We start from the raw sequence: 25,998 nt of genomic DNA on the forward strand, positions 1-25,998 counted from the left end.
GGATAATGTCTGTGTACCTCTTTTGACATTTCTTGACTGCATTGACGTCCACTCCAGTCCCTTTGTGTTGATGAGCCTCAGTCTATGTAGCACCATTATGGATTTTCTGTGGGTGCCTCCCACTACTCATTGCCTAGCCCACGAAGCTGCTCATTCAGCCTCCTCCAGAATCATGTGTTCACTCAGGTAATGGGCGCGTTACCTGATCTTTTTTCCTCAGCATTCTTGAGTCCCGATGACGCGCTCGACCACGTTAGGTCCTCTTGACTCAGAAGGACCAGGGTTACCAAACGCATCATTGCTGAGCTACCAGTAGCTCAGCTTTCTGATTGACAAAGGAAGAACTATATGTTTATAGGCTGACTTGGTTCTACTATAGGAGGGCATATTTTAGCACAGAGTTGAACACATCTGCCAGCGTTAACAAGATTGTAAGTGACGTTAAGACTGATAAGGGGAATTTCCGGCGCAGACGATGTGACACCAGCCCACGTGGTGTATGTGCTGTTCCAGATCTTGCATTATTGATGAATGTGGCACACTGTACAACAGGGGGAGTATATGATAATCTAATGTGTGATATTTTCATAAATACAGTATATTTGATGTTGATTTCCTCCTTGGTACAAGGTTCTTCCTGATGGCTTCTATGCTAAAAGGAGATCTGACAAGATAACCTATTTCTCCATGATTGCTGTGAGAGTCAGCATGCTCCGTGATGAGGTACTGGAGGCACTGATGAAGGCCTGCACCATCTCTGTCCCATACTCGGCTGTGAGACGACAATCAGAGTTAAAACCGGGGTATGTTTGCCAATGTTGGCTTACCATATAGACCTCAAAGAACCTTTGTGCTTCAGAATAAGTTTTAGTTGATCTTTTGTGTCATTATGAAATGGCTGAATAGAACTTTAAAAACAAATTTGACACCTACTTTTGTAAGATTAGAAGATACGAGTGACAACTAATATGGCTTCCATAATACCTACAATAATGTTTGTCACCCACCTTCCTCAAAGACCTAAAATGTACCTACTTATGAAAGAGAAGTACAGCATACATTGATCAGCTATAACACTAAAACCACTGACAGTGAATAACATTGATGATCACCTGACAATGGCCACTGTGAACAGCTGAGAAATGCATTTGGAAAGCATTCAGACCCTTTCACCATTATTACATTTTGTTATGTTGTTGCCTTGCGCAAAGTAAAAGACACCCCCTGTCTATATAAGGTCTCACAGCTCATGATGCATATCAGAGCCAATACGAGGCTCTGATATGCATCGTATAAGCCATGAGTAGAAAATAACTGCTTGTAGAACTCAGAGACAGGATTGTGTGGACACAGGTCTGGAGAAGGCCACTAAAAAAAAATCTGCACTGAACGTTCTTAATAGCACAGCGGCTGCCATAATTCTTAAATGGAAAACGTTTGGAACAACCAGGACTCTTCTTAGAGCTGCCAATTCACCAAACTAAGTAATCGGGGGAGAAAGGTCCTGGTAAGAGGTGATCAAGAATCCTATGCTCACTTTGGCTGAGCTCCAAAGATCCGATGTGCAAATGGGGAAAACTTCCAGAAGGTCAACCATCACTGCAGCACTCCACCAATCTGGGCTTTATGGCAGAGTAGACAGAAAGAAATCTCTCCTCATTAAAAGACAAATGAAAGCCACCTGGAGTTTACCAAAAAGCATCTGAAGGACTCTTGGACTGTGAGAAACAAGATTCCCTGGTCTGATGAAACCAAGATGGAATTTTTTTCCTCAATTCTAAGGGTTCCCACCCACCGGCGTTTTTTCCTCCACTGTGCTACGAGAGTAAGTGAAAACTCTCACAGAGCAGTGCGAGAGACAGTCTTTTTAATGGGGCCAGTGGCAGCAGCGCTAGCCCCATTGAAAAGATATGGAGAATGTCGCGGACTTCTGCCACAGCTGTGACAGCTGTGACAGCTGCGGCAGAAGTCCACGGCATGCTATCCCAATGCTTTCAATGGGAGCGGCACTGCTGCCGATCCCATTGAAAGCAGTGGTTTCTGACAAGCCCTGCAGAATGATTATCGGAGAAGGGCTTGAAATATAAGCCCTTCCCCGATAATCATAAAAAAATGGTTAAAAAAATAATAATAAAGTTACTCACCTCTCCTGCTGTCAGCCGCGTCCTCCGGCTGGCTCCCTGGCACTGCTACTGAACTCTTTCAGCAGACGGGGATTTAAAAATCCCCGCCTCCTGAAAGGGCTGTGCAGATTGGCTGAGGGCTTCAGCCAATAGCAGCTACTGCTTAGATATTGGCGGAGCGCTCAGCCAATGGCAGATAGCTCTTAGCTATTCATTCATGAATAGAATGTCACAGAATGTCCAAAATGGCAGGCCCAGTGGGGTGTTCCCAGTATGTAATGCCTAGTACCTATCAAAAATGGTCTAAAGAAGGACAGCTAATGAATCTCCAACAGGATCATGAATGGCAAAGGCCTCCTGATGCAGGTTGCGAGTGAAGGCTTGCCTATATAGTCTGATCTACAGAGCAGCTACTGTAGGTAAAATTGCTGAAAAATATTGGGTCTGATAGAAAGGTGTCAGAGAACACAGGACATTGCAGCTTGCTGTTTATTGGCTGTGCAGCCATAGGTTTATTTATTTATAAATCTAGAGGAAGGAGGGCTGTACCCGGGAGCTTTGGGATACTAGTTTCTGAAAATGTATTTATCGTGGAGAATAAAAGATGAAGATGAAATTAGCGGGCATGACCAGAATATATGCAAAAGGTATCCCTCTTGTCCACAGCCTCTCCAACATAGGGCGTTTGGAATGAAGCGTCTATTTCTTACTCGTAAGGGTGTAAAATACCATCTTGTTAAAACTATTAAGTGAGTTTCTAATATTTTAGCACAATTAGTAGCTTGTTTTGCTTGTCTGAAAGAGAACAAGCATCTTTCTATTGGAACAGTTATTCTCAGATCCTTTTCCCTATTTAGGAGGTGACATTTTTTACCCGGTCTCAAGTCTGCTACTATGTTGTCATAGAAAAACTTGGTTTTTGAATTATTTAATTATTATTATTATTAAATTTAAATACCGGATTTTGTTTTTCCATATTGTTTATCTCTATATATTTTATTTAGCATTTATTCGTTCTTTTTATCATATTCAATTCATTCCAGTCTATTTCATCACATGACCAGCTCTAGCTGCAATGAATTTCATGGGTCTTTCAAAGAATATTTAATTTCATGTAAAAATTGGACGAATTTAAAAAATATATATGAAATCTGTCTTTGTATTCATTCCTGCTGGGAATCTGGTGCTCAGTGTTAGAATCCAATAGGCTTCTCTATTAGGGACCATCTCTTTACTTATTCTGCACTTTCTGGGACTATTAACCTTTTCAATGCCAAAAAAAATGCCAAACTCTCCATGTTACCTGAGTGTACCTCCAAGAAATGTCCGGCCGCTCCTGAGCCACTCGGGTTGGAATTTTTCATCTGTCTCCCATGTTTTGCAATGCGTGTCCTGATCTTTCTCGTAATGCATCCCACATAGTATATCCCACACGTAGTACATGTAATGACAAATACTATATTTTCACAACTACAGTTTATGAAGCTATTAATTTTAGACTCTTTATCCCTTCACTATTGGTAAATCTCTCCTTTCTCAAACCCAAATGCCACACACTGCAACAAGAGTTCCCACATCTAAACAAACCCTTAAATGTCAACCAGTGAGATGTTTTCTATATTTGATACATATAAACTGGGTGATAGAATGTTACCTACATTTTGATTTCTCTTCGCCACAAACATTGATTATCATTTATAATCTCATCTTGTTTTAAGATTAGCAAGAACCTATATAAAAAAAGCTTTTTTGATGTTATAAAATCACGGTTGTATGTAGGCTGTTGGGAACACTGAGCCCTTTCTCTTTTTCCAAGACAGAATTCCTTTCTTATTCTCCAGTAGTTTTTCCCTTTCCATCATATCTACTTTTTTACCAGTTCTGTTAAAGATAGATTATTTGTATCCTCGGTCTTGCAACCTACGGTATATTTCTTTTTTTTTTTCTGCGTCATAACTTACTGGGTCACTACAAAGTCTTTTTGCCCTTATAAATTCCCTTGTGGGTATCACTTTAAGGGCGACTTCAGGGGTGGGGGCGGAGCTAAGTTCCAGGTCTCAGCTCTGCCTGCGTCCTGCCCCCTCCCATTGCAAATAGCGTCAAGAGGCAGAGAAGGGGCGTGAGCTCAGTGCACTGCTCCCGGCTCTTCTAGCCTCCTTCCCCTGCAGAGAGGGACACCGTATATCAGCCGGGCATGAAAACCTGGCCGATATACCGTAGTCTGAATAAGCCCTTACTGTGTTATTAGGATGCCCACTAGTGGCATGTAGAATCGTGTTACCAGACGTTGGTTTTCTATATAATTCCATTTCAATTCTCCCTGTTTCATTATTACCTTTCAACATCAGATCTAAGAATGGAACCATCATTTTATAATTCCATGTAATTTAAGGTATGCACTGTGTACAGTGTTTCCATATTTTTGTCCAACCCCTTGGATATTGCAAATGTGAATCTTCATATCCAAGCTACAGGGGGTACAGAGTTTGCACTTGGACTTGGAGACATGAGGGGAACCAAATGATCCCTTTATGCCACATGAGACCACTGTCATAAATGACATAGCTGGGAGCCTTGTCACAGATTTTGCATTGGGGCTTAAGAAGATTCACAGTAGGCATGTAGGGTGACCAGATTTTCTCAGGGTCAAAGGGGTGTGATCTGGGGCGTGGCTTATCACAACGTATGATTTTTTTCTTTTTTTTTTTTACCTCCTTTGTTGTAAAAAGTACAAAGCCATTTAAAAAAAGATGGGGAGCAAATTCTGCAGCATTTCTTCATGCAAAAGGCAGTCAAAATCTAGAAATTAGCCTCGTACTTGCAGCTGATTTTTCACTATGCGGCACTCCCCCTTATCTGCTCCCAAGGCTTCCAGTGTTAGCACTCCCTGGAAGTTAGGGGAGTAGCGGAAGAGGATCCCAGATGCACACACTGCCATCAGTGTTTGTATCTGGCAGCGGTGCCAGTCAGTGATTACCAGCTGTGTAGCTGCAGCACCCTGGCTGCTAATCACTTTAATGGGGATCCCACGTCTTGAAATGGTGACCCCATGTCCCGACCCTGGGAAAGCTGGACAAAAGGTCACAAAGCGGGACTGTCTGACCTAAATGAAGATGTATGGTCTCCTTATATAAGGGCTTAAACAGATGAGTGTGATACGTGGAGAATGGAACCCATTGATTTCAATGGGCTTTTTACCCCCTTTCTTTTCTTTTTTTGCTCCTGTTTTTCTGTGGGTGCAAAATAATAGGACCTGCCTTATCTTGTGCATGTTTGCGAACCAAAAAGCCCCACAGAGGTCTATGGGAGGTGTGGAAGCACGCATATCTGCCCGCACGGAAATGCACTTAGTGCAGCGCATACCTGCAATCACAGCCACCATGTTAGGCAATGTATCCTTTTATATCAGGTGCGGTGATTCCTCCGGCTTGTGCGAACGAGTGGTGCCTGCGCAAATACGCTCCATTTCTGAACAGGCGCAAGTGTTAAATACACTCATTCACTGTGCAGAAGTGAGCGTATTACGCTACACGCTCTTCTTTCGAGGCCCAAAACCTGGCGATATCTTGTACACAACCTCTCCTTCTCCCAGACTTCAGATTGGACTCACAAACTTGTCTAATATAGTAGTCTTTATTGGCTCAATCTAAATAAAGTCTTATAATGCCGTATGCACATTACTGTGCCAATTTACAGCCCCCAACAGTAATTCTCACCACCACTGCTTGTTTATAAGACCCTCCTAACATTTCTATATGACCCCTTTCTAACATTTCATACCTCACTATAAACCCCCATTGTGGATGAATCCCTCTGTGACCTCCATAGAAGCATCTCCACTCGCTACACCCAGATCTGCGCTGGCGAGGGCGATGCCCATTGTAACCTATGGAAATACACATCATGTATCTGGATGATGAACACTTATTGAATAGAGCAGAAAATGACCCTCACAGGCATTATTATCCCTCTCAGTAGTACAATTTATGGGTTATTTCTCCACCCTGTTCATTTAAATTTCCACACAACTACAAGTTTTCTAAAACTCCAGCAGTTCTGATGAACTATGGGCACCGCTGCCAACCCTGAAATGAAGTGCCATCCCTACCCCATCTATTAATAATGTGGCACTAGAAGAAGCAGCTATGAATTTCCCTGTTTCATTGGGCACTAGACCATCACTCATGGTGCCCACATCACTGTGTATATGGCAGAGCAGGGTACTGGCAAGCAAAGTACTGGCAGCTTCCCTGACCTTTGACCTTCACTCGGCCAACTGCCATTTCCTTTCAACTGACGACGGCAGTGGTTGGATTGAAGAGTACAAGACTGTGAATAATGGCGTCCAATGGACACGGAGGAGTTGGAGAAAAGAGAAAGAGAGAAGATGACAGCGTGAGTGGACTCACGGAAATAAAGAAGAGGAGGAGCGGAGAGGATGAGCCTAAGGATGAGGGGCCAAGACCGGGCACCAGCCAGGACCTCGTACCACCACACCACAGCTTTGATATCAGTCGCTTCACCGCCCTACAGATCTTGGGCAGAGGAAGCTTCAGCAAGGTAAGTTCCAGAACTTTGTATTTTCGGGTTGGGGCGCAGCGAGGGCTCCTTCACACGGGGGGATTTTACATTAGTATTTTTAAGCCAAAATGTAAATCTTCCCATTCTACTTCCTTTGGACTTTCCATTTTTGCCTCACAAAATACTGATGAAAGGCTCTGATGTGTGAACGACGGTCACCCATAATCGCTGCTTTAACCCCTTAAGGATACGGCCAATTTTGGGCATAAGGGCTCCCACCCACTAGCGTTTTTTTTCACTGCGAAATTTGCACGTTTTTTTTTCTACAGGGGGTCTATGGGACTTGTAAAGCTAAAATCGCGATCGCGCGAAATCGCGATTTTGCCCAATCGCGATTTTAGCTTTACAACTCCCATAGCCCAAAGACCCCTGCAGAAAAAAACGCTGCGAATTTCGCAGTAAAAAAACGCTAGTGGGTGGGAGCCCTAAGAACGCAATGATTTGGGGGGACTTTTATCTCCACTTTTCAAAAGCCATAACTTTTTATTGTTCTGTCGACATGGCCGCTTGAGGGGTTGTTTTTTGCAAAGCGAACTGTAGTTTTCATTGGTGCCATTTTTGGGTAAATATACTATATTGTACAACTTTAGAAATGTTTTTTGATAGCAGGGAGAGAAAACCCATCAATTCTGTCATTGCTCGTTTTATGTGTTTTTTACAGCGCTAATCATGCAGCATAAATAACATGATACATTTTCTCTGCAGGTCGGTACGATTACAATTATACCAAAATTCTTATGATTGTTTTGGGTTTTTCTACTTTTCCACAGTAAAAACTCTTTTTTGGAAATTTTTTTCCCACATCGCTGCATTGAAAATCCTATAACTTTTTTATTTTTCTGTGGACGGAGCTCTGTGAGGGTTTTTCGTGTGACAAGCTGTAGTCTTTATTGGTACCATTTTGGGGTACATACGGCTTTTTTGATCACTTTTATTGTGATTTTTGGGAGGCAAAATGTTGAAAATAAGCATTATGCCTCTGTTTTGTAGTTTTTTTTATTGTTTTTTGCTGTGCAGGATAAATAATGTGTTCAAATTAATTGTACGGGTTGTTACAGATATGATGATACCAAATATGTGGGGTTTTACGTTTTTTTAAATTTATACAAATAAGGTAAAGAACACAAAAAAGAGGGGTTTTTTTTGTTTTACATGATTTGTTAGTTTTTCACATTATTTTTATATTTTCTTTTTTACACTTTTTATATCCCTGTAGGGGTCTTGTACTATAGCAGCTATGATAATAAAGCCTTGCAGGACTTGTTTGTATTTCCCATGCCGTCGTTTAGCAATGACCCATATATCCGCAGCTCATATGGTGACCCTAGGTTACCGGTCTGGCATCTTCTCTTTCGCTGCCAATGTCCCCGGTGGCACATCCGCAGTACATGGAACACTGCGCCATCGCTAGGGCAATGACGCGGCCTTCTCTGCTGCGAATGTACCACCCGGAGCATGCGCAGTTGAGAGGATGCCACACTGTCGCTATGGCGATGACACGGCTCATGTGGCCATTCCGCAATGATGATTGCGGAATGGCTTGCATGATGGATGACTGTTTTCATTAACTTCAATGGAAGCCGGCCGTGCGTAGCCTGCAGCAAATCACAGAAAGCTGTGATTTCTTTCCTGCGAAAATCGCAATTAATTTCCTCTCAGGGGCAGGAAATTGCGTTTTGCCATAACATGCTATGGGCTGGATTTGCTGTGAAATCCGTAGGTGGAATCCCGCTCTGGATTTCGCAATGTAAGTCGGCCTGCTGCAGGAGGCCTTATGCTCACGGAAAAAACTCTATTGTGTAAATTGACTTATGGTGCGGATTGTAACTCTGCTTCATGTCAACTTATGTTGTTTCAGCATGATTTTCATCTCTTTTCATGTAGATGCTGCTATGTGTAGAACTAGCCTTAGGCTACCTACACATAACCAAGCGCGATATCGCAATGTGAAACGTGGCCCAATATCATGCTCGCTAATGTGCGATTTACCCATTTTTTCTTTAAAAACACACAAATCTTGCACAATTTGAAAGCGGCCTATTGATAAATCCCTCATGCAATAAATGTATATGATTTTCCCCTCTGGTCGCTGTCAGTGATTATTTCCTATTTGTGTTCTTGAGGTGGTCCTGGCATCATTCCCCGAAAGAAACACTTTCATGGCCATCAAGGTTGTCAACAAAACAAGGAGCGAACCACACATCTTAATGAGAGAGCAGCGGATACTACTGAAGGCCCAAGACTGCCCTTTCATCTGTCACCTGTATGCCGCACAGCAGTCTGCAGACCGAGTCTACTTTATCACAGAGTATCTGCTTGGAGGAAGCCTAGGAGCGCTGATCAAAATGTGCGGCAGCTTGGACATCAACCATGTGAGGTGAGTAAATGACTAACCAGGGGTTGGGGGGACTGAGGGTGACATGACAAATATAGAAGAGTGGAGGGCATACAGGCTGCCTCTTCTCTTCTGGTGGTGACGGACACTTTGATGGTGACATGATGTCAGCGGACTGATTTCATGTCATTGATACTACACTCTTCTCTCAGATTCTACACAGCGGAGATAGCATGCGGCCTCCAGTTCCTGCATCAACGCAGCATCGTCCATCGGTAAGCAGAACTTTTCCACATTTCTCTTTTTCCTTGCAATGGGTTCCAGACTTTCCCAGAATCCTCAATTAGGACTTTTTTCTGTGGTACATACCTAAGACCTCTGTATCAATGAACAGATTAACATGTCTCTTTTTTTCATTGCAGTGACATAAAGCCAGACAACATCATGCTGGACAGATCTGGACACATCCGCCTGATTGACCTGGGGCTGGCCCAAGACGGTGTCACCTCGTCTAACAAGATCAGTGGAGTGACGGGCACACTTCAATTCATGGCCCCAGAAGTGCTTCTTGAAGAAGACTACGACACAGCAGTCGACTGGTGGAGCCTGGGAATTGTCGTATCCTGGATGGCGGCAGGACAGTCCCCTTTCTATTACGGCTCCATCAGGAGAAAGGTCATCAAAGCCATCACCAGAAAGGAGCCAAAATTCCCACCTTGGCTTGATGCTGATGTGAAGCATCTTCTGGAGAGACTGCTACGTAAGAAGCCTGAGCAGAGGCTGGGTGTCTACAGGAACATCCGAGGTCACCAGTTCTTCGACACCATAGATTGGGAGGTGTTGGAACTTAAAAGAGCACGGCCACCATTCAAACCATTCAGGGAAGTTTTGGAGAATCGGGACATGCTGTGGCTGGAGGATAAGACACCCCTTCACCCGATAGACGGATTATCGTACACTTCACCAAGTTGGACCCGGTAAGATCTTCCTCCTCTAGGGATAATGTTCTTCATTTTGACCTCTGTGTTCATCATTATTGTTCCTCTTGTGTCAGACAGCACAGGTGGTCATATAATAACCCTGCTTCGTGTCACCATGCCTGGTCCGCAGTCTTTTCCCTCCTCAGCTAAATTTTTATTTCTTTTCCAATAATTATGTTTCTGCTTCTTCCTAGGATGATGAGAAGAATCCGATTGTGAAGGAAGCCACAACCATCTGGTAAGTTATATCTGTACACCTACACATACCTATCTGTACAACAATACATTCCTATACACAAAGGACACCTACCATTAATACACTGCAACAGAACAGCCGGGCTTCTGCCAAATGATTTGACCTTTTATGCCAGAATCTGGCATAAAATGCCCTGTAATTTTCCCCCTTTGAGTCATTCCCTTCTGAGATTTTGATATATCTGGTTGGCAAGCAATATGGCCTCCATTATGGCTTCCACAATCACAAAACTGCTAATAACTCATAGTAGAGTCACAGTTGCAGAAAATAACTTTTTTTGTATATCAAATATAAATCAGCTCCTGATACAAATCGTCATATTACAGTAGTTCACTTGTTTGTATCCACAACTGGTAAAACTAACAATTTTCTCTCTTATTTCTTATAGACTAAGCCTGCGTCAACTGTCTCCTGAACCTGCAACTCTGCTGCTGTAGAAGAGCTCCGCTTACCAACAACATCCTCTCTCCACCATCTGTATCCTGCATGCTAACATCAGCTACCTTGACCTCCTCCGGCTGACTTGAACATCATCCTCTCCTGAAGACCTTCTACACCACCAGGAGCGGCCTGTGCTTGATTTGTAGCTGGCGAGTTCAGGAAAAATAGCCCGAGTGACTATTATCCCTGAACTCCTGGTTACTAGTAAGACCTCGGCACAGGCCGGGTAAGTAGCCTACACCACACCAGATTAAACACAAGTATAAATACAAACACATACATAGACACGAGTACGCACACACAGATAGGTGTAGTTGTCGGCTTTGATCTTGGGACTTGCTCTGATCGCCATATTTGGGATCAGGAAGGAATTTTTCCAACTTGAGGACAATTGGCTCATACCTCAAGGTGGTTTTTGCCTTCCTCTGGATCAACTCACAGCCTTAAATAGGGTTAGGTTTTATTTATAAGGAAACAGCCACATAAATAATATAATACAAACATAAAAATGAAACACAAACTTTAGCTGACATCACATACACTAGGGAGGTGAGCTGCTGGCGTTTGATTCTGAGATTTATTCTGGTTGCCATATTTGGGATCAGGAAGGAATTTTCCCCCCTTGAAACAGGATGATTGGCTCTTTCCTAAAGGGGGTTTTCGCCTTCCTCTGGATCAACACAGTCTATAAATAGGTTTAGTTCAATACACTTTATATTTCACACTAACAGATGGTAATAGATTTATGAAAACAATAACACATTTTAAAAAGTCAGATAGATCAGATGTCGGCTTCGATCCTGGGATTTGTTCCGATCGCCATATTTGGGGTCAGGAAGGAATTTTTTCCCTTTATACAAGGATAATTGGCTTTTTCCTTAAAGGGTTTTCGCCTTCCTCTGGATCAACTCAGCCTCCAAATTCCCCATAATAAAATGTATTATCTCCTATAACTAGAAATAAAATGTTCTTTCTCCATAAATCTTTGTGTCTGTGTCTTTATTTCCATTGAATGTCTTACATAATATTCTTCCAATGCCACTGGGGATTGTATTTGCAAGAACCATAGTGATGAGTGGGGGCCCATGTAGTTACGCCCCTGCCTTTAACCTTCCTTCACAGAAATTCCAGAGACAATATTGAGAACTTATTAGTCTGCCTGTCCTTGGGCGTTGCGGTAACCCGCTGCAGAGAGCTTTCACTGCGTTCCCCGTGGCTGGATTATCACCGCGGGGAACGCAATTCAAACCTGCCCATGGACAGACAGCCTTACCGTCAGAGACCCAAAGGGTCTCAACTAACTTATCAGATCAAATCTGAGAGCTTAGCTGCAAAGGATCCAATATCGCAAAAGTATAGACGTAGGAGATTGCTCAATCGTCTAGTTCCTCAGATGTAATACACTGGACCCAGACGGTTAAGGATAGAAGATCTATCTGTAATTTCTGAAGCCATAGCAATTTTCGGGCTCACTGCATAGAACCTTTCTGCCTAAGGCTAGGGTCATAGACAGGAGCAGCTTTCAGCCAGAGGACCTAACATATAGTGTAGTGGCCTGATTTACTCAAACCCTATGCTGGAGTGCTTTGGAGGATGAGGTTAATTAATGCCCATTAACTCATTATTATCTTGTTTTGCATGTAAAAGGACCCCCGGAGTTGTTTGCCGAGCCCAGTGTGTGTTTTAAACATATGCCTAGCTGTGTAAACAGCTGCACACATTCCATTGTTCTCCTTGAGGCTGCCAACACATTCCATTGCTCTCCTCAAGGGTAGTGTAAAAATGCTCATCTATTGCAAGATGAGCTAAATACATTCAAACGGAATGTATTTGTACAGTCTCAGTGGCTAAACAATGGATTTTAAGTGAACTAAAATCCATTGTTCAAACGAAAAGTGCACGATACCCGCGGTTACATGTAATGGTCATTGCTCATTTTTGGCCGTTGGGACAAATTTTAAGTGATAATCGTTGTGCGTAAAAGGGCCTTTAGTTTCCTTAGTACAAAGGTTTATAGCCCCTGTATACTACTGTGCACATCCATCAGGTATGGTATATATGGAAACATCCTTCCTACATGCTGTAACCTGGTCATGTGCATGAGCCCTAAGGCAACCAGGGAATTGATGTTGGCAAAAAAAAATTTCTCTGCATTAGAGTTTTTAGAAAGACCTGTAAAAGGCCTCGGTTACTGGAGTTAGGGCCCTTTTACACAGGACAACTGTCATCCCAGTGATGATCATTCCTGTTCTCTTACATAGGAACGATCATCACTTATAAATATCTAATAAGTTAGTATATACGAGGTATAGGGTTGTATTTTGGCCAGAATATGTAAGCCCACAAACCCATGTCATCTTTCGAGTCCCTACTCTAACAAGACAACTAAAACCCCAAAAAGGGAACCCCGCCTACAAGTGGGGTGATCAATGATCATCCTAATAGGGATGCCCCAACACTGTAACCTAAGGGGTTGGCTAGCCCAAGATGGAAACAGGCAGGAACATTAGACAAGGGAAAAACAACGGGACAGTTCACACTTAATGTCTGAACACATCACTGTTCACACTAACAAACAGACAAGGGAATCCCACCCAGAACCTCATGCATGCAGCTTACACCGAAGCAGAACATGAATGACTCCAAGCACCAGCGCTCTTAGAGGCAATGAGATAAATGACAAATGGATAAATGACCAGAACCCTTCAGCAAGAGGGGCTGTTATCTATTTGCAGCAGACCGACGGGGATTGGTTGGCTGGAGAACTCTACACCAAGCCAGCTCAATCATCCCACACCTGTGGCAGTGTGCTGCTGTAAACCCATAGAACTACAGGTCCCAGGAGCACAACATTTCACACGCATGTTGGTGTCAGTGTATGTAATTCCTGGACTTCAGTATAGTAGTACATTAGAAAGCCTATGAGGTCAGCCAGAGGCCGTGCCTCATCGGCCACCATGGCCAGCATACCCGAAGGGTATATCCAAGCTTCTGGGTGCCATAGCAACTGATTGGGACCCCGCAATCACATTGCAAGGATGTGATAGGTGCTAGAAGTAGCCCCTTCCTTTGTCTGCCTCTTAATTTGGAACAACAAGAATATACATATAGCGCTATGTTGTGCTAACACTGGTACTTAAAGCAGAGGCATGGTGGCTCAGTAGTTAGCACTGCTGCTGTTGTAGGTTCAAATCTGACCAAGGGTGATGGCTGTATGGAGTTTTTAAAAGTTGATGTCTTTGATGAGATTTAAACCTAGGACCCCAGCACTGCACGCCAACAGTGCTAACCACTGAGCCACCACCACAAGAAAAAAGCCAAAGCGGGAAATGGAAAACAGGTTGTCATCAAGTTCCATCCGCCTCCCATTGAGTACAATGCAATAAAAAAAAGGACCCATCTGTATTCCGTTTCAGAAAATGGAAACAAAAGTGTAGCAGTCTGCGCTTGTGATCCAGTATAAAAACCGGAATGGAGATGGATTGAAAATGAAATCCTTCCCCTCCAATACATTTCTGTGGACTTGAAAACGGAAGCCTTTTCTTTCCATTTTGCTGTTCGCACGACAAAATAGCAAAAAACAGGACTGAAAGCACTAGTGTGAATGAGCCCTTATTCCTGCATTCATTTATAACACAACAAAGCAATGCCTTTGAGTTCGTTCAGACAAATGTGTTTTTTCCGCGCAAAATTTTCATCCGTGACAAGACAGGTCTTGCTCCATCTTTGTCCGTGTTATACAGGAAGCTACCATAGACTGTATGGCAGCTGAAAAAAGGGAGGGGAGGGTGAGGAAGTTACCCTGCATATAATGCTGGGGAAAGAAGACAGCTGGCACTAATTTGGCATTTACTTGCCATTCTATTCCACAGGAAGGTGTTACATGCAAGCGGGTGAAGTAACGGTGACGTATCAGCCTGTTGCTTGCCCTCTCCCAGCCTCGTGCATATTAAAATACGTTCTGTACGCGAACGCTTGCTGGTATCCGCCCATATAAATGCAGTAAAAAAACTGCATATTTCAAGTACTGAAATTTCATACACCCATATGAATGAGCCCCAAGGCTGCACATTGATTGGAGTTAGCTGTAAGCCCAGAGCTCGATCACCCTATAGCTGTATCGCTCATCATCACCCCTCATACACAGGCACATACGTAGGGGGACTACCCACTAAAGTTTTTTTTCACTGCGAAATTCGCAGCATTTTTTTTCTGCAGGGGTCTATGGGAATTGTAATGTTAAAATCGCAATTTCGTGGTAAATTGCGATTTTGCGCGATCGCGATTTTAACATTACAAGTCCCATAGACCCCTGCAGCAAAAAAAAAAGGCTGTGAATTTCACAGTGAAAAAGAACTGTAGTGGGTAGTCACCCTAAGTGTGCATTCAGACGACCATATATCGGCCGGGTATTCACGCTACCCGATATACGGCGTCTCTCTCTCTCTACAGGGAGAGGAGGCTGGAAGAGCCGGGAGCAGTGCTCTGAGCTCTTGAACCCTCTCTGCCTTCTCTCCACCCCTCTGCACTATTTGCAATGAGAGGAGGCAAGACGGGGGCGGGGCTAAGTTTCGGGAATTTGCTCCGCCTCCGTCCCACCTCTCCTCATTGAAAATAGTGCAGGTGGGTGGAGAGGAGGCGAGAGCTCAGCGCACTGCTCCCAGCTCTTCCAGCCTTCTCCCCCTGCAGAGAGAGACGCCGTATATTGGCCGGCGTGAAAACATGGCCGATATACGGTCGTCTGAATAAGCCCTAAGGATGTTTTGTGCCTGTACAGTTTGCATCTGTTCATGTAAAGGGCTCTTTAAACAAGCACCATTCGACATGTTACAGTATAGCGATAATCAGCGCTCATTTGGGCAACAAATCTGCCCTCGACAAAGGACCTTTACTGTGGAGGACATATGTTTCAGGGCTTATTCAGACGACTGTATATCGGCTGGGTATTCACGCCCGGCTGCAGGGGGAGGAGGCTGGAAGGGCCGGGAGCAGTGGTCTCAGCTCCCACCCCCTCTCCGCCTCTCTGCATTATTTGCAATGAGAGGAGGTGGGGTGGGGCGGAGCTAAGTCCAGAGACTGAGACACTGACACGGCACATCAGCTCCCACGAGGCCACAATGATCCTGCCTACAGAATTGCGAATTACTCCCAGCCTGATGCACTGACACACTGACAAGTCACACAAGGCCACAATGATCCTGCCTACCGTATTGTGGAATACTCTCAGTCTGATGAGACCATTTTCTTCCTTCTTGAGTCTGGGGAATACAGTTCTCCTTGAGGAGAGCAACAAGTTGGAGTAGGGAGTCTTATATGGACCATACCATGCACCCTGGGAAAAAAGTATGCAAATAGGAAATGGAAAAGTACCTCCACAGCATCACCTATCCTTATAAGTCAACGTTTGACCATTCAACAGGCCTTGTAACATGATTAAAGGCACATTCACATGGGCATATTTTCTATCTATTGCAATCTTACAGATGTAATACTAACAATATAAACCCCATTGTAAACCCCACATTTTTTTTTTTTTCCTCTTATTCTAAAGACCTTCTCCAAACGTCTTTTGGTCACTACACTTTTATTTAAAGCCGCAATGTTAATTCTACCATCATTATTTATATCGTTGTGAAACATCAGCGGCTGTAATATAGATACTTACACACATAACAAGCTCAAAAGGGAGACATCAGTCATTTATGTTGTTTTAATTAGGAGTTTTATACTCTAGAATTGTGCTTAGTTGACTATCAGTCACGCCTCCTGTGTGACCTCATTTATCTGGCACCGCTCCCTCCGTTACGACGGGATTGTCCGTTCGGCCCGGCATCCGTCTAGTCCCTCCTACCCGCCCCGCGGTAAGTCTTCGGTCCTTGACACTCCCCTTTCTTGTTTATGCATGTGCGGGCGTATCCTTCAGGACGCCGCAGTACAGGCAACGACATCAAGTAGTGGGTCTATCCCCACAGAAGAAGCTGTACGTGCGCGCTACGTGCGCAGTGACGTCAGCTACGTGTTGACGTCTGTTCCGTATTCCGTTACCTAGGTAACAGCTTGCGTCCCGGATACCCACAACTACATTGTCCTTCCGCATAGGCAATCGGTGGATGGATCCAGAAGCTAAAGGCCTGCACCCCAGGATCAGAATCTATCCCTGGGCTGTTCAGGTACAGATTCCTGGATTGGGACTGCTACACCGGATTTTCTTTGCTTCTTAGCCGCAGATAGCCTCTGTTTATGGACTGACATGCCACGATAGGCTGTATCGATTAAGCCGGCCCCCTTGGAGGCGTGTCTATGGATATATAAGCAGCTCCAAATGGGGCATTTTTCATTCCCTAGCCTACCATCAAGGCGATGGGTCATACCTTTTTCATTGCTCTCTCTTGAGCCCTATATCTGGGGGGTTTGCTGAGTTTTCTTGCCTGAAATCTAACTACTAGGAAACTAGCTTTATGGCTTGTCTATCTTGAGAGCATGCACAGCGTCTAAAAGTGCTTCTACAACTAGGTCAGGAGAGTTTGACTCATACTAATGTCATACCTCCATACTAATGACCTCTATGCGAGCAGTTTGGACATCTAAAAGTGCTTCTACAATTAGGTCAGGAGAGTTTGACTTATATTAATGTCATACCTCCACACCAATGACCTCTAATGCGAGCACTTTGGGTTGGAATCTAGCACTTTAGCTATTCTTGTTTGCTTAAAGGGGTTGTCCCGCGGCAGCAAGTGGGTCTATACACTTCTGTATGGCCATAATAATGCACTTTGTAATGTACATTGTGCATTAATTATGAGCCATACAGAAGTTATAAAAAGTTTTTTACTTACCTGCTCCGTTGCTAGCGTCCTCGTTTCCATGGAGCCGACTAATTTTCGCCCTCCGATGGCCAAATTAGCCGCGCTTGCGCAGTCCGGGTCTTCTGCAGTCTTCTATGGGGCCGCTCGTGTAGAATGCCGGCTCCGTGTAGCTCCGCCCCGTCATGTGCCGATTCCAGCCAATCAGGAGGCTGGAATCGGCAATGGACCGCACAGAAGCCCTGCGGTCCACGGAGACAGAGGATCCCGGCGGCCATCTTCAGCAGGTAAGTATGAAGACGCCGGACCGCCGGGATTCAGGTAAGCGCTGTGCGGGTTGTTATTTTAACCCCTGCATCGGGGTTGTCTCGCGCCGAACGGGGGGGGGGGTTAAAAAAAAAATAACCCGTTTCGGCGCGGGACAACCCCTTTAAGTGCAATTAATTGGGTCAGGAGATCAGGACATAATTTTATGCCTTATCCCCATATTGATGACCTAAATTCTAACTCGATACGCTAACTACTTTGAGTATCCTACTTGTGCATGACAAGCATTATACCATCTCTCTAGCGCTCAGATATTTGAGAGCAGTGCCCCCCCCCATATTTTCGGGGACGCTCTACTCTACCTCTGTGCGTGTATTGACGGGCATACTTTGAAATAAACACCTCTCGTTATGTACCTACATATATCATCCAGCTATTAACCGCTAGCGCACAAGAGAAGCTTCCTTGCTTAGAGGTACCTTTTGGCAGGCCCCCAACCCTAAGAGTTACCTTAATGCCCTAATTGAGAGTATAGAACTCTCCTATAATAAGGATATTTATTCTGATCACTACACAAGTTTTGCTGTATTCATATTAGATACAGCTTTTTATATATCAGTTTGATGTTCTCTCGGGGATTTCTCATTCCCTCTACCTCTGAACCTATGACTCAAGTACTGTATCTCCTGATGATCCAACAAATTAATGGTGAAACGCGTAGAGTATAAGTACTGACCAACTCTAGTACTGATCTGAGTATTTGTACTGGCTTACTCAAGTACTGATCATCATAAGTGAATACCTAGATGGTGATCCTGTCTTGTCGACACCCATAACAATTCAGGACGCTCAATTGTTGGAGCCTGAGTCCTGATCACTGATAGTGATAGTGTTCCATCACAAGTGAAAGTCCAAATGGTAACCCTGCCTTGTTTACACATAGAATAAACCAGCTCTTTTGGCTCCTATATTGAATTATCCTTTGCTTTTTTGAATCCATCTTGGGTAGAGTGTTTTTGGTTGTTATCATAAAACATTTTTTTTATCGCTTATCAAGTATCAAATAACTCCAGGTCCTTATCCTCCTATAACGAATCTGTGTCTGGAGGTACCTGGTTGCTGTGTGTTGTCTTTGTAGTGCCCAGTTTATGTCTTTTAATATATTTAATAAAATACGTTTTTAGTGGTAGTCACGTCTGTGAATTCCACATATATTGTACGTGCATAAAAAAACAAATTGCTGCATGTCCTATTTTGGTCCGTATCAGGGATTGAAATCACCCATTATATTCTATGGGATTGAGTAAAAGCACAGCAAATACGCCGTTGCGTGCGTATTCACTTCATGTTGGCAGGAGACAGTGGGTAAAAAAAGACATCAATTGGATCTTCTTATTCTTTTTTGCACATGTAGAAAACGCAGTGAATATGAATACAATGTAAAAAATATAGAAAAACAAAGGATCTCAACAGCACACCTTCAGCCACAGAGGCTTATAAATAGGGAGAAAAATGATAGAAGGCAGCGTCAAGCTGGTAGATGCACGCTCACCGTGGGATCCGGACTTCAAGGGTCCCAGTCAGGCACAGAGAGAGTATTTGAGGAAAGCAGCATCAATTGAAGCTATTTCAAAAGAACATCCTGGATTCTTCAGGGGATGCAATTCCAATTTCCATCTTTATTTAGCAAAGGACTCCATAAGCAAAAACAAAACTTGCAACGTTTCGTCCTACGCAGAGGACTTTGTCAAGCATGTTCACATAGAGACAGAGACAAGCATATAAATGAACCCCCACCAATCACAAAAGACTCAAAAGACACATCCCCCACCAAAGTGTCAGTACAGGATTGGACAAAAAGAAGGAGGTTCCCACCGCATCAGGTGTGGCAAATTGTAATCTATTGAAGTTTTAATTACCTTAATCTAGAATAGCCAGTGTGGTTCAGGAACGCTATGTCGCATCCGGTGACCAAATAAGTCCGCAAGGTGTCAGCGCTGGAGAGTACTAAAGCATCCGGGTAAAATTGTAAGTAGATGCATGGGGGACCCGTTAGTTTGCGGAACAAGCATGGTAGCCTATAGTTCCGGCATACCATGCCGCGATACGTCACGTCCGGTAGAGACCGGAAGTGACGAGACAGAAATGTGCGCCCGTCCGCATAATGCCACCGGCACCACATAAAGGCCCGGGGGCAACGTGAGGCACTCGGATAGTTAGAGTCAGTACTCAGAGGGCACACAAATCATAGTGGTACCAGGCCGGATGTAAACCAGTTATCGCTGCGGTCCGTCACTTCCGGTGGAAAATGTCAGTGTTATCTCTATACAAGTGTCACCTTTAATTGTAATCCTGCCTGTGATGATAATGAGATGACTACTGAAAAGTTTTCTCTGGACTATTATTAGGCTCAGTGGTCAGTGTGAAAACTTCCGGACATTAGGATTTTTTCATTTTTTAACATAGATCGTGAGAAGGACAATTATAAAATAATATGAAATAATAACATAATTTATCACAGATGGGCTTCAATCAAGATGCCGAAAAATCTCAAAGATGATCAAGAGAAATGGGAGGCCTTTAGAATCATATCTTTTGGTGCAGGAAAAAAGATGGATGGCCGAGGCTAGGATGCGGAGGTTGGGGGGCAATCCACTACTAGTGGGAGTATTTTATACTTTGCAGGTTCGCTGTTTGGCACTGCATAGAATGAAGAGGAAATGTGTGAAATATTAATCATTTCATACTTGGCCGTCCCATTTTGGGCATTCTATATAATGACTCATTTCACACATTGCCTACAACATATACATCACTGGGCTCCAAACTGTCATGAAATATGAACGGCCAATATGGCCAAAATAGCTAATTTTCCTATCATCGTACAAAAAACGAAATAGAAAGTAATCAAAACGATCAACAAAGTACAACTCATCCCACAAAAAATACCCCTTAGGGCTGAGTCACATGGGCGCATCAGCGCTCGTGTTACTGCGGGTAGCAGATGGCTGTACCTCAAGACGGTCTCTCTGCAGCGCCGGAGGAAAGAACATGTGACCGGCTTCATTGCCAGTCATGTGTTCTTTTATCAGCGCTGCAGAGAGACGTCCGTCTTCAGGTACAGCCAACTTCTTTCTGCAGTAACGACTCAGTCACACTGGCGCATCGGCGACGGTGTACGGGTGCCGATGCGCCCGTGTGACTGAGCCCTAAGGCTAGCTTCACACTGGCGAGTGCGATAACCGGCTGGGAATCACGGCCGGATATCGCACTTGCTACCATGTGAAAGCCCATGGATGCTCATATGAAAACAGCCTCGCATCGCCACAGAGGATCGCAGAGTTCTCACATTTCTTTCAAAGCCGCGCTGCCCCCTTAAAAACAATGGGTGCGTCTTGCAATGCCCAAATCTTACATGATTTTCACCCTAGTGTGAAGGCAGCCTTACACAGCACTGCTTGCAAAAAAACCCAAAACTGTAAGGGGTCTTTGAATGCAGCGATTAACAAACGCCAAGCATTTATACTTAGCTACCCCGTTTCCCTGAAAATAAGACATTGCCTGAAAATAAGCCCTAGCATGATTTTTTAGGATTTTTGAGGATGCAGCATGATTTTTCTGGATTTTTCAGGATGCTTGAAATATAAGTGCTACTGCAAAAATAATCCCTAGTTATAGAAAGAACAACACTTTTATTTTGGCTCCATCTGTTTTTTTCAGGACAACCATATGGCCAATTATTGAGTATGATGGCCCATAATATTGCTAGATTTAAAAAAGCGGAATGGGGCCAATAGGAAATGATGTGCTGCATTCTGTTCTAGTGATTGGCTGGGATCACACGGGTTGGACTCCACTAATCCAGATGTGCAACCAATGTCTATGATGAGACAACCCTTTTATACGGTACTGAGCCATCATGAAAGGTATTTTCAGTTAACTCTCATAGAGAACAGTAGTGTGTCTATCACCTACTCCCCTTCCTGGCTTCCATTGGCTGTTTGGAGTAATAATAATAATCTTTATTTATATAGTGCTAATATACTTTTCTGCACTTACACTTTGGGGATAACTTTAAAAAAAATGTCATAACGTCCAGTAATAAACCCATGAACGTCTTGAACTACCGGGGTGAGGGCCCTGCTTACAAGAGCTTGCAGACTATAAGGAAGTATACACATAGACTACTATACATACATAAAGCTGTGTGAGTGGATCCCCAGCTGTGTTTATGAATAATGGATGGATGTGGTGTGTGGGGGATGCAATGGGAAGAAGGGTCAGAGGTTGTCAAGGGAGATTGTAGAGACAGCGTAAAGGCAGAAGAGTTTAGCTTAGGAAATATGGTAGGTGTGTTTTTAGGGCACGCGTAAAGCTGTGGGCATTGGGAATTAGCCTGATTGTCTGGGATAGTGGGTTCCGGAAAACTGGTGCGGCTTGTGAAACATCTTGGAGGCGGGAGTAGGAGGTTTGAATTAGAGAGAAATTTACTCTAAGTTCTTAGCAGAGTGGAGAGCATGGATAGGGTAGTAGACCGAGATGAGGGAGGAGATTTAGGGTGATGCGTCATTGGGAAGGGCTTTATGGTTGAGAGTGATGAGTTTCAATTGTATTCTATATTGGACAGGCAATCAGTACAGTGACCGACACAGGGTGGAGGCGTCAGTATAGCGATGCCTCCAAAATGATAAGTCTGGCTACTGCATTCCGGTCGAATTTAGTTTAGTGAATGGAAGACCAATCTTGCAGTAATCAGACCAAGAGTGAATAAGGGCAATAGGAAGAGGTTCTGCAGTGAGGAAAGGACGGATTCGGGAGATGTTTCCTTTTTTCCAATCAATTTTTATTGAGCATTTTCAAGCCTTACATTCAAAATCTATGAGATGTAGAAAGGTTACAAAACCATTTTAGATTCACAGATAGTGGCTGGTACGATATAACAGTGAACCATACAATTCTATATGTAACACAAAAGACTTAAAAAAGATACTTTAAGAGAGAACAGAGGAGAAGAAAAAATTAGAAACAAAGTTTAAGCAATAACTCAAATAAAAAACAAAGGCAAATGTATCAGGGAAATAATTGAAACCAAGGATTCCACATTAAAAAAAGTGTTTATATATTGTATATTATTTCGAAGGGCAAAAAAGTCTCTCAAAGAGTTGACTACATTAATTCTTAGTATTTGTGGTTTATTCAAATGACCATAAATGAGCGATAATTAAGCATCAGGCACGTTTTATCTGAACAATGATTTTCAGGTGAGATTAACATCCACTATTCAGCCAAGAGAGATAAAGTATCTCTTAACAGACCGCATGCTGTGTTTTCCACTGGAGGCAGGAGATTCCATAGTATTCTGCTGACAGCCCAAGGAGAACAATGCAGCTGTATGCAGAGCCCAGCCCGAGCTCTCGCAGGCTCTTTTACATGCAAATAAAGATAATAAAGTGTTAATGGACATTAATGTCCATTACCACTTTATGCAAAATGATCGCTAAAACTTTAAATCTTTTAATCGTTATGATATCTTTGCCTGTAAATGATCCTTAAACTCGAGTAGGATATCATACACAGCTGTTAACGAGGGTTTGATTATGCTAAAAGCACATCATCTGCAAAATGGCCAATTTTATGATTTCTTAAACCTGTCAGGATGTCCCTCACGCCCTCTTCTGTTCTAATTAGTTCAGCAAGAGGCTCCATTACTAGGGTAAATAATAACAGAGACAAAGGGCACCCTTGACAAGTTCCCATTAGTAATTCGAAGAGGTTTTGAAGATTGACCAATCCGCTAGATCCCTGGCCGAAAAATAACTGTATAGAGCTTGTATTGCTCTGAACATATTGCCTTGTATGCTAAATTTATGTAGTGTTACAAAAGCAAAATGTAGTCCAATATAGTCTGTCAAGTGCCTTCTCTATATCCAAAGCAAGGAGCAGAGAAGACATTCCACTGAGTTCAGCCCTTACAATTAGATTGATCACCCTCCTGGTACCATCCAGGGTCTTTCTCCCTTTCTTAAAGGCTCCTTGGTTATTATGAATTATGTTAGGAAGAACTGAAAGAAGTCTCTGAGCTCGGAGTTTTGAATATATCTTGGTGTCAAATTTAGTAAAGAAATTGGCCTGAAATTGGCAGATGTATCTGAAGCTTTTCCTGGTTTGGGAATTGTGACAATAATGGCTTGTAGCATTCCTACTGGGAGACGTCCACAGGAAACTGTTCTATTAAAAGTATAAATTAAATGTGGGGATAATATGGATGAAAAAAAGTTTGCATTGATTGGTGAAGCCATCAGGGCCCGGAGATTTATTGGGTTTAAGATATAATTACATCAGCTTCTTCTGATGGGAGAATAGGAGCAATAAGGCTGTTGAGTTGTACCTCAGATAGTGATGGAAGGTTGATTCTCTGAAGGAAGTTATCAATTACAGTAATAGTTGGTTGATGTGTCATCTTTTAAGTAATATAACCCTCAAAGTTGATGGATACTTAGGTAGCCATCAACTTTGAGGGTTTATTTTAAGAAGAGACAGCACTCCTGAGATCGCCGCCTTCTGCTAGGACAGGAACACACAGAGAGCTTTAAAGCTCCCCTTCCTTTCCCAACCTCCCTAGTGTTTTTTCTGTCCTGTTGGGAGGCAGGTATCCAGAGAGGTGCTGGGAGCTCTCAGGAGTTCCTAACATGAATAATACAAGTATACTTATGAAATTAGAGGCAGCAGGCGCTGTTCTCCCTTCTTGAGAATTGTCTCCCGGGTCGCTGTAGGGGCAGTTATCTCAGGTCGGATTACAGGTGAGGGCTGTGTGGCATCTTCTCTTCCTCCTCCAGCGCTGCTGGTCTATGGGGCTTATGGGTCTTGCCATAGGAGCAGACGTGGTGCTGATGTGGCAGAGGGGGCGTAGCTATGGTGGCAAATTTTTAAGAAAAAGCAATCTGAAAGAAGACCAGAAGAGGATATATATAGACCCTATTCTCAGTACAGGATATTGTCCCATGCAACTGTAGTACTAACAGACATGAGCACTCCAGTGTTGGATGTCTCTGAATCGGCTGCTACTGCTGATGTTTTAAGTAGCCCGTTGGGTACTTCATACAAGCACATAATAATGTAGATTACAAACAAATAATAATACAGATTACGACAGATGCCAGTGTAGTGGCCCAGAGTTAGCGGGGTCTCTCCATAATGTTAAATGTTTGTCTCATGCAATAGTATTATCAGTGTCTTCTATGTGGTATGCATTTGATGTGTATTACACCTCTGCAGCACTGAATGGGTTAACATCTGGGTTATGTCTGGAAAATGTATCACTTTATGTGTCATGTGATTGTGCTAGGTGTTTGCAAAGTGTATGCAAGTCAGTCTATCAGACGTCTGAGAGTTAGCAGGAGTTCTTGCAAAAGTAGAAGAGAGTTAGAGACTGGGTCTTCTATTCTGTTTGGAAGAGATGACAAGTCTGCAAGTCTGTGCGAGAGCTACACAGACAGATCAGTCCATGTGTGGAGAGAATGGAGGAAGCTGAGCGATTCCCTTCTGCTTGGCTTGGGCCTACTCTACCCAGGATGTGCCGGTGCTACCAGAAGTGTGAGTGTTGGCCGGTAGAGAGTTACATAGTAACAAAGTAATATAGTATGTTAAGCTGAATGAAGAAAATGTCCATCTAGTTCAGCCGATTTCCACCCCCTTGTTGGTCCAGAGGATTGCAAAAAATAAATAAAAAAACAACGAGCCACTTTAGCTCATTTGGAGAAAAACATCCCTTCCCAACTACATAATGGCAGTCAGTGTAATCCCTGGATCAAGATTTGAGATAAAAAAAAAAAAAAAAACCACTGTTCACCTTATGTCAATATCCAGTAATATTGTAGTGCTCTAAAAAGATGTCCCCCCTTAAACTCCTCTATCGATTTTGCCATTATCACATACTCAGGCAGAGAGTTCCATGGTCTCACTGCTCTTACAGTAAAGAACCCCTCTATGTGTTCGTGATAAAACCTGCTTTCTTTTAGATGTAGAGGATGCCCTTCTGTTACCGTCGCAGTCCTGGGTATAAACAGATCATGGGAGAGATCCTTGAAGTTATCCGATCCGCAGCCTGTCCGCAGGATGGGCTGCGGCTCGGATTTTATGATATGCTGTATTTACTTTGCTGTAACATGAAATAAAACTGGCAGGTGCCAAATTTAAAGAGATTTCAAGTCTC

The sequence above is a fragment of the Eleutherodactylus coqui genome, chromosome 3, assembly GCF_035609145.1.
Source record: "Eleutherodactylus coqui strain aEleCoq1 chromosome 3, aEleCoq1.hap1, whole genome shotgun sequence".
Taxonomy (NCBI): Eukaryota; Metazoa; Chordata; class Amphibia; order Anura; family Eleutherodactylidae; genus Eleutherodactylus; species Eleutherodactylus coqui.